Source organism: Ranitomeya imitator, chromosome 9, assembly GCF_032444005.1.
Source record: "Ranitomeya imitator isolate aRanImi1 chromosome 9, aRanImi1.pri, whole genome shotgun sequence".
Lineage (NCBI taxonomy): Eukaryota > Metazoa > Chordata > Amphibia > Anura > Dendrobatidae > Ranitomeya > Ranitomeya imitator.
Genome location: NC_091290.1, coordinates 78,247,113 through 78,257,075, shown reverse-complemented (window position 1 = coordinate 78,257,075; position 9,963 = coordinate 78,247,113).

Below are 9,963 nucleotides of genomic sequence, written 5' to 3'. Positions count from 1 at the left end.
GCATGTATAAGTATATTACCTGCGGCGTGCCCAAGTCCTGGTAAACAACCCACCCTGACGTGCGTTTTGCCAGTTCTTCCGGGGGCGGAAGAAGAAGTGGCGAAACGCACGTTGGTTTAGGTTTTGGTTTAGGTTTTGCATATAGCTAGGGTCAGTGTTCCTTTCAGCTTTTTTGCCACTAAGGCTATTATGTCAGTGGCTTTTTTTGATGTTGTATTCGAGGTTCACATAAACCACTGATTACTCTGCATAAACCTGGGCCATTATGTGTGCGGTGCAGCATTTGATGTTTATTGTGTCCAATTCTTGGTAGCCTCTAGTTTGTTTTTTTTGAGGTACCTAGGTGTTATTATTGATATATGTATTTTTTGTGAATAAAATTGGTGAATTTTACATTCCTTGTGCCACAGAGATTGTTTTTGTGGTTTTGTGAATTGTTACAGAGCAGAGGACCTCCTCCTCTGCGACACATACCTTCCATTTACAACAATGCCGGTCTCTGTCTCATATACCCTCTCTCTGTTGAAACTTTTGGGATTGAACATTTGTCATAAACCTGTGGCCCCAAGACCAGGCATACATGTCACCTTGCCCTACCAGTCGAGAGGGACTTCTCAGTCGGTTTTGAGCATCAGTCATCAAAACATAGTCTATCTCTGTCACTACATTCCTGTCTGTGAACAATGAAAATTCGGATGTCGTCGCCTCCCGTTTAAGAGTCAACAATTTGATAGGCCTTCCCCACCCCAGCAGTCCGTATGTAGGCCTTGAGCTTCAGCACTTGAATCACAGTCTGTGTGTCACCAGACCGTTTTTAGTCTCCACATTTCTCAATATGCCCCTTCACCTGATCTTTCTCTCCATGCCCGCCTCCAATGGTTGGTGTGGTCGTGAGACTCACTTACAGTCGAACCTACTGTCTGGTTTGAGTCTGACCCAAATAGTACGTTACAGTAGCTACTGTCCAGGTCCCTCAGCTTTGTACTGAGAGTAGAACTGCCACTTTCAGATTCTCGGCATCCTTGTCTTGTTGAACTACCGAGGCCTATTCTTGCTGGATGTCTTTGGCTGTCAGCAATTCAATTATTTGGAGGGTCCCTTCTGTTCCCTTTACCTTGGGTTGAAGGCTGCCGCCATTTTGCACTGATGTGGCAAATCAGTTCTGTAAGGTGCAATCTTTCAAGCCTTAACTGCCCTAAGTCCATTAAATACACCATGCGATACTCCAACAGAGTCCGTATATCTCTAAGACTCTCCATCGTACCCAGGAGGAAAAATTGAACCGTAGCCTTTTCTCTGGGTATCTGGTCTTCATGGTTACCTGGAATTCTTAGTCTCACCACTCCAGACTTATCCACCATCTCTTGCATGGTTCAACCATTTTTTCCAATGATTTTTTTCACCATTGGAATAGGCACCTGTATCACATCTTCCCAAAGACTCTGCACTTTCCTCATATGCTCCAACCGCCTAGCAGCATCTTCAATCCTCAATCGAATCATCCACGTTGTACGCATACTTCTCCAGTGTATGTCACTCAGGATAGCTACTCTCCTCACTGTGACCTCATTTGTGGGCAGTACCACTAACTGTTTAGTTTCCGGGGTCCAGTACACCCTGCACACCCCCACAGCCTTTTTGAATTCTTCATATACCGTCTGCCTGACATACGCCTCTCTCAGGTCTTCGGGTACCTCTAACACGCTCTTGAAGAGTGAAGTCCCATTTTCTTCATGGACTAACGGCTCTTGTTTTGCCTTGGACATTCCCATCAAGACATCTGCCACAACTGGGTAATTGTCTTGTCAAGCTCTTAGCGGAAACTCTCCCTGAGCTTTACACTCTTCAAGGCCCCTCGTCAAGATGGGCCTTTGCAGCTCTGCCTCGTTACCACTCTGGCACTGCCGCTGTAGGTCTGCAACCGCCAACTCCTTCTCTGGTAGAAGTCTTCCTAATGGTTCTCTGAGCACCTACATATCTTCCAATATGGCCTTGTTCACGGTTCGACATGTTGACAGGTGACCTCTCAGCTCAGAGACTTCCTTCTCTAGCTTTTAAGAGGGTGAACTGGGATAACATCAGGAGAGCATTAGGACCCTGCTGCTGCTGCACATCTGAGCTGAGAGCAAAAGCCCAGGAAAGTGTCTGCGCTGCAGGGTGGGGTCTAGTGTCTGCTGTATAGGATGCTTAGAGATGATGCTGCGAGAAGCAGAGAGATTGCCATGTGAGACTCACTGTGAGGCAGCTGATAAGAAGTGAGGAGTTTTGACTCTGTAAGTAGTGTTTGCTGCCAGTGTGTTTGTAAGGATGTTAACCATGAGAGCTGTGTGACTTTGGAGCTCTGTGGAATCCCTGCTGTGCTGAGCTGAAAAACAACAGAAGACATTGATCCTGCACATACCCAGCTTCTCTATTTCGTGATCCTGTTCTCTTTTGGCCAGCACATGTCGCACCATAACTTCTTTAATTACATTTTCAGATGGGCCAGTTTGCCCACCCACACTCTGCCGCTTCAGAGTTCAACCTGTTCCTTCCTCAACAGGTTCAGCTTTCTCTTGAATCTTCACTCCATCACCTTCGACTGCCTCTAGAGTCTCTGCTGGGTCCTCTGAAGAATCACTGTTCTCACTCTCAGACAAAGCTGCATTTTTCTCAGATTTCTGTTCTTTCAGGTGCTCTACTTGGTCCTATAACTCTATCACCTTCCAATAGGTCGGACTCCAGGTGATGTTGCTGAACCAGCTGCGTGGAGTTGGCAGCTTCCATACTTGACACCTTTAACCTCTCTTGATGCTCTGCCTGGTCACCCTTGGGTACCTCCTTACTCTCTGGAACTTTAGAGAACTCCACACTCTTCAGCTCTTCAGCCTCAGGATCTCTGGATCCTTCACCATATTCAGACATATTAGCCTTTTCTGTCAGCGCAGATATGGGTCTACTACAGGTCCGTTCTCTGTGACCTTCATGGATTCTCGCTCCACCAGCACTCTCCAGGATTCCTTCTCCTACAGCGCCACCAACTGACTGACCATCAGCTGCTTGTTCCGACACCGAAAAGGTCAGCCACACCATATTCTTGGCTGGCTCTGTCATCCTGACTTCACCTTGTGTAGCATTTTCATTCCACTGTGTCAATGCTTCTGACAGCACAATATTGCACTCAGCCCTAGCGGTTGCTACTGGCAATGACACGTCACCTTCCTTCCCAACCTTTTTATAATGTCTAAAAGAGTACTCACATGGGAAGTAAAATCAGATGACCTTCCAGTATCAGCGAGCGTCCCTTGGACAACTTCTTTGTCGCCCTTGCTCCTCCGGCAATGGGAGGATTTGCCGTTCTTGTGGGGTCCTACCTTACTGTACTCCCTCACTCTCTCAGAGTCACAGTCACCCCCGGAATCTGTCTCACACCGCACAACATAGTGAACCCTCCAGTTACTCTCTAACAGGGTGTCAGCTCTAAACATTTTATCTACCACATCACTATCAGTCATCCTGTGGTACACTGTTGTGAATTCTGTGGCAGAGCTCCCTCCTGTGGTCACAAGTGGTACTTCGGCTGATTCTCTCTGGGAGCTTCCGTTTGTGGAGGAAAGTGGTACTGCGGCTTCTGAGTTTCCTCCCTCAGGTGATCTGGTGAGGTCGTTAGGTGCTTCTCTACTTAACTCCACCTAATGCTTTGATCCTGGCTTCCTGTCAATGTTCCAGTGTTGGACTTGTTTTTCCCTGGATCATTCCTGTGGCCTGCTGCTCTGCATAGCTAAGTGCTTCTTTGCTATTTGTTTGCTATTTTTTCTGTCCAGATTGTCTAATTGTTTTGCTGGAAGCTCTGGGACGCAAAGGGTGTACCTCCGTGCCGTTAGTTCGGTACGGAGGGTCTTTTTGCCCCCTTTGCGTGGTTTTCTCTAGGGTTTTGTGTAGACCGCAAAGTTATCTTTCCTATCCTCGCTCTGTTAAGAAAGTCGGGCCTCACTTTGCTGAATCTATTTCATCCCTACGTTTGTCTTTTCATCTTACTCACAGTCATTATATGTGGGGGGCTGCCTTTTCCTTTGGGGTATTTCTCTGAGGCAAGGTAGGCTTATTTTCTATCTTCAGGCTAGTTAGTTTCTCAGGCTGTGCCGAGTTGCATAGGCAGAGTTAGGCGCAATCCACGGCTGCCTCTAGTGTTGTTTGGAGAGGATTAGGGATTGCGGTCAGCAGAGTTCCCACGTCTCAGAGCTCATTCTATTATTTTGGGTTATTGTCAGATCACTGTATGTGCTCTGACCGCTATGTCCATTGTGATACTGAATTGCCTATTACAACAGTACAGGAAGCCAAAAGTGCTAATGATTCTCAATAGAGGGAAAAAAGAAGTTCTGAGACCATTTTTTTTTCTTTGCACTGTGTTTTGCCTTTTTTTTCCCCTAGACATTTGGGTGGTTCAGGACACAGGTGTAGCAATGGACATTAAAGGTCTGTCTTCATGTGTGGATCAGCTCACGGCAAGAGTTCAAAATATTCAAGATTTTGTGGTTCAGAATTCTTTGTTAGAACCGAGTATTCCTATTCCAGATTTGTTTTTTGGAGATAGAACTAAATTTCTGAGTTTCAAAAATAATTGTAAACTATTTCTGGCTTTGAAACCTCGCTCCTCTGGTGACCCAGTTCAACAGGTTAGGATCGTCATTTCTTTTTTGTGTGGCGACCCTCAGGACTGGGCATTTTCTCTTGTGTCAGGAGATCCTTCATTAAGTAATATCGATGCGTTTTTCCTGGCGCTTGGATTGCTGTACGATGAGCCTAATTCAGTGGATCAGGCAGAGAAAAATTTGCTGGCTCTTTGTCAGGCTCAGGATGAGATAGAGGTATATTGTCAGAAATTTAGAAAGTGGTCCGTGCTCACTCAATGGAATGAATCTGCGCTGGCAGCAATATTCAGAAAGGGTCTCTCTGAAGCCCTTAAGGATGTCATGGTGGGATTTCCTATGCCTGCTGGTTTGAATGAGTCTATGTCTTTGGACATTCAGATCGGTCGACGCTTGCATGAGCGTAAATCTGTGCACCATTTGGCGGTATTACCTGAGCTTAAACCTGAGCCTATGTAGTGCGGTAGGACTTTGACCAGAGTTGAACGGCAAGAACACAGACGTCTGAATGGGCTGTGTTTCTACTGTGGTGATTCCACTCATGCTATCTCTGATTGTCCTAAGCGCACTAAGCGGTTCGCTAGGTCTGCCACCATTGGTACAGTACAGTCAAAATTTCTTCTGTCCGTTACCTTGATCTGCTCTTTGTCATCGTATTCTGTCATGGCGTTTGTGGATTCAGGCGCTGCCCTGAATTTGATGGACTTGGAATATGCTAAGCGTTGTGGGTTTTTCTTGGAGTCCTTGCAGTGTCCTATTCCATTGAGAGGAATTGATGTTACGCCTTTGGCCAAGAATAAGCCTCAATACTGGACCCAGCTGACCATGTGCATGGCTCCTGCACATCAGGAGGTTATTCGCTTTCTGGTGTTGCATAATCTGCATGATGTGGTCGTGTTGGGGTTGCCATGGCTACAAGCCCATAATCCAGTATTGGATTGGAAATCCATGTCGGTGTCCAGCTGGGGTTGTCAGGGGGTACATGGTGATGTTCCATTTCTGTCAATTTCGTCATCCACCCCTTCTGAGGTTCCAGAGTTCTTGTCTGATTACCGGGATGTATTTGATGAGCCCAAGTCCGATACCCTACCTCCGCGTAGGGATTGTGATTGTGCTATCAATTTGATTCCTGGTAGTAAATTCCCAAAAGGTCGACTGTTTAATTTATCCGTGCCTGAGCACACCGCTATGCGCAGTTATGTGAAGGAATCCCTGGAGAAGGGGCATATTCACCCGTCATCGTCGCCATTAGGAGCAGGGTTCTTTTTTGTAGCCAAGAAGGATGGTTCGCTGAGACCTTGTATAGATTACCGCCTTCTTAATAAGATCACGGTTAAATTTCAGTACCCCTTGCCATTGTTATCTGATTTGTTTGCTTGGATTAAGGGGGCTAGTTGGTTCACCAAGATAGATCTTCGTGGTGCGTATAATCTGGGGCGAATCAGGCGAGGCGATGAATGGAAAACTGCATTTAATACGCCCGAGGGTCATTTTGAGTATCTAGTGATGCCATTCGGACTTGCCAATGCTCCATCAGTGTTTCAGTCCTTTATGCATGACATCTTCCGAGAGTACCTGGATAAATTCCTGATTGTGTACTTGGATGACATTTTGATCTTCTCGGATGATTGGGAGTCTCATGTGAAGCAGGTCAGAACGGTTTTTCAGGTCCTGCGTGCTAATTCTTTGTTTGTGAAGGGATCAAAGTGTCTCTTTGGTGTGCAGAAGGTTTCATTTTTGGGGTTCATCTTTTCCCCTTCTACTATCGAGATGGATCCTGTTAAGGTCCAAGTCATCCATGATTGGACTCAGCCGACATCTCTGAAAAGTCTGCAAAAGTTCCTGGGCTTTGCTAATTTTTATCGTCGCTTCATCTGCAATTTTTCTAGTATTGCCAAACCATTGACCGATTTGACCAAGAAGGGTGCTGATGTGGTCAATTGGTCTTCTGCTGCTGTGGAGGCTTTTCAGGAGTTGAAGCGTCGTTTTTCTTCTGCCCCTGTGTTGTCAACCAGATGTTTCTCTTCCGTTCCAGGTCGAGGTTGATGCTTCTGAGATTGGAGCAGGGGCTGTTTTGTCGCAGAGAGGTTCTGATTGCTCAGTGATGAAACCATGCGCTTTTTTTTCCAGGAAGTTTTCGCCTGCTGAGCGAAATTATGATGTGGGCAACCGAGAGTTGCTGGCCATGAAGTGGGCATTCGAGGAGTGGCGTCATTGGCTTGAAGGAGCTAAGCATCGCGTGGTGGTATTGACTGATCATAAGAACTTGACTTATCTCGAGTCTGCTAAGCGGTTGAATCCTAGACAGGCTCGTTGGTCGCTGTTTTTTGCCCGTTTTGACTTTGTGATTTCGTACCTTCCGGGCTCTAAAAATGTGAAGGCGGATGCTCTGTCTAGGAGTTTTGTGCCCGACTCTCCGGGTTTGTCTGAGCCGGCGGGTATCCTTAAGGAAGGAGTAATTGTGTCTGCCATCTCCCCTGATTTGCGGCGGGTGCTGCAAAAATTTCAGGCTAATAAACCTGATCGTTGTCCTGCGGAGAGACTGTTTGTCCCTGATAGGTGGACGAATAAAGTTATCTCTGAGGTTCATTGTTCGGTGTTGGCTGGTCATCCTGGAATCTTTGGTACTAGAGAGTTAGTGGCTAGATCCTTTTGGTGGCCATCTCTGTCGCGGGATGTGCGTACTTTTGTGCAGTCCTGTGGGATTTGTGCTCGGGCTAAGCCCTGCTGTTCTCGTGCCAGTGGGTTGCTTTTGCCCTTGCCGGTCCCGAAGAGGCCTTGGACACATATCGCTATGGATTTTATTTCAGATCTTCCCGTTTCTCAAAAGATGTCAGTCATTTGGGTGGTCTGTGATCGCTTTTCTAAGATGGTCCATCTGGTAACCTTGTCTAAATTGCCTTCCTCCTCTGATTTGGTGCCATTGATCTTCCAGCATGTGGTTTGTTTACATGGCATTCCAGAGAATATCGTTTCTGACAGAGGTTCCCAGTTTGTTTCGAGGTTTTGGCGAGCCTTTTGTGGTAGGATGGGCATTGACTTGTCTTTTTCCTCGGCTTTCCATCCTCAGACTAATGGCCAGACCGAACGAACCAATCAGACCTTGGAAACATATCTGAGATGCTTTGTTTCTGCCGATCAGGATGACTGGGTGTCCATTTTGCCTTTGGCTGAGTTCGCCCTTAATAATCGGGCCAGCTCGGCTACCTGGGTTTCGCCATTTTTCTGCAATTCTGGGTTCCATCCTCGTTTCTCTTCAGGACAGGTTGAGACTTCGGACTGTCCTGGTGTGGATACTGTGGTGGACAGGTTGCAGCAGATTTGGACTCATGTAGTGGACAATTTGACCTTGTCCCAGGAGAAGGCTCAACGTTTCGCTAATCGCAGACGCCGTGTGGGTCCCCGACTTCGTGTTGGGGATCTGGTTTGGTTATCTTCTCGTCATATTCCTATGAAGGTGTCCTCTCCTAAGTTTAAACCTCGTTTCATTGGTCCATATAGGATTTCTGAGGTTCTTAATCCTGTCTCTTTTTGTCTGACCCTTCCAGATTCTTTTTCCATACATAACGTATTCCATAGGTCATTGTTGCGTAGATACGTGGCACCTATGGTTCCATCTGTTGACCCTCCTGCCCCGGTTTTGGTGGAGAGGGAGTTGGAGTATATTGTGGAGAAGATTTTGGATTCTCGTGTTTCAAGACGGAAACTCCAGTATCTGGTTAAATGGAAGGGTTATGCTCAGGAAGATAATTCCTGGGTTTTTGCCTCTGATGTCCATGCTCCCGATCTTGTTTGTGCCTTTCATGTGGCTCATCCTGGTCGGCCTGGGAGCTCTGGTGAGGGTTCGGTGACCCCTCCTCAAGGGGGGGTACTGTTGTGAATTCTGTGGCGGAGCTCCCTCCTGTGGTCACAAGTGGTACTTCGGCTGATTCTCTCTGGGAGCTTCCGTTTGTGGAGGAAAGTGGTACTGCGGCTTCTGAGTTTCCTCCCTCAGGTGATCTGGTGAGGTCGTTAGGTGCTTCTCTACTTAACTCCACCTAATGCTTTGATCCTGGCTTCCTGTCAATGTTCCAGTGTTGGACTTGTTTTTCCCTGGATCATTCCTGTGGCCTGCTGCTCTGCATAGCTAAGTGCTTCTTTGCTATTTGTTTGCTATTTTTTCTGTCCAGATTGTCTAATTGTTTTGCTGGAAGCTCTGGGACGCAAAGGGTGTACCTCCGTGCCGTTAGTTCGGTACGGAGGGTCTTTTTGCCCCCTTTGCGTGGTTTTCTCTAGGGTTTTGTGTAGACCGCAAAGTTATCTTTCCTATCCTCGCTCTGTTAAGAAAGTCGGGCCTCACTTTGCTGAATCTATTTCATCCCTACGTTTGTCTTTTCATCTTACTCACAGTCATTATATGTGGGGGGCTGCCTTTTCCTTTGGGGTATTTCTCTGAGGCAAGGTAGGCTTATTTTCTATCTTCAGGCTAGTTAGTTTCTCAGGCTGTGCCGAGTTGCATAGGCAGAGTTAGGCGCAATCCACGGCTGCCTCTAGTGTTGTTTGGAGAGGATTAGGGATTGCGGTCTGCAGAGTTCCCACATCTCAGAGCTCGTTCTATTATTTTGGGTTATTGTCAGATCACTGTATGTGCTCTGACCGCTATGTCCATTGTGATACTGAATTGCCTATCACAACAGTACACGTCAGATGAGATCATGTCCGTAAGTTGAGCAGACACACCCTTCCCTCTGGTCACTCCGACGTCTGACCCGTCAATTTTGGGAGGTGTTACTGCCTTCATGTACGTGGCCCCATTAGGAGTGAGTCCTCCATCCTCCTGCTGTAGAGGAATTCCCTTCTCCTACAAGTCTGAGAACAACTTAGAGACCGGCCTATTATTGCCGGACAAAATACATTCGGGATTATAGCGACATCCTGTCCTGTACTGTCACAGGCCATCTCAAGGATCACCCTGGCCACTGGATAGTCCTTAGTGCCCTATGGATGCAGATGACCCCAACCTTCCTATTGGGTATTACAAATCCCTCTGACGCAACCCTCACTAGAGTACCGAGCTCCCAGATTCGACCAGTCCAGCCATATCTTCTTCAAACTTCTGCAGGGCACAGCCACATAGCCACTTGCTGGGTGGGTAGTTCATATAGCAGACTGGACATACATAGTACAATTGCCCCTAGCAACAGTTCATCTTTGCCGCCACTTTAACTTTGGGAGGTTCTGCCCCCTTTTGGGTAACTACCACTTCCCAGGACTCCGCCCCTTTTGGGCCATTATCCTCTTTAGGGCCACCACCCCTGTTTGGGTCACCACCCCCTTTTGGGTCACCATCCCT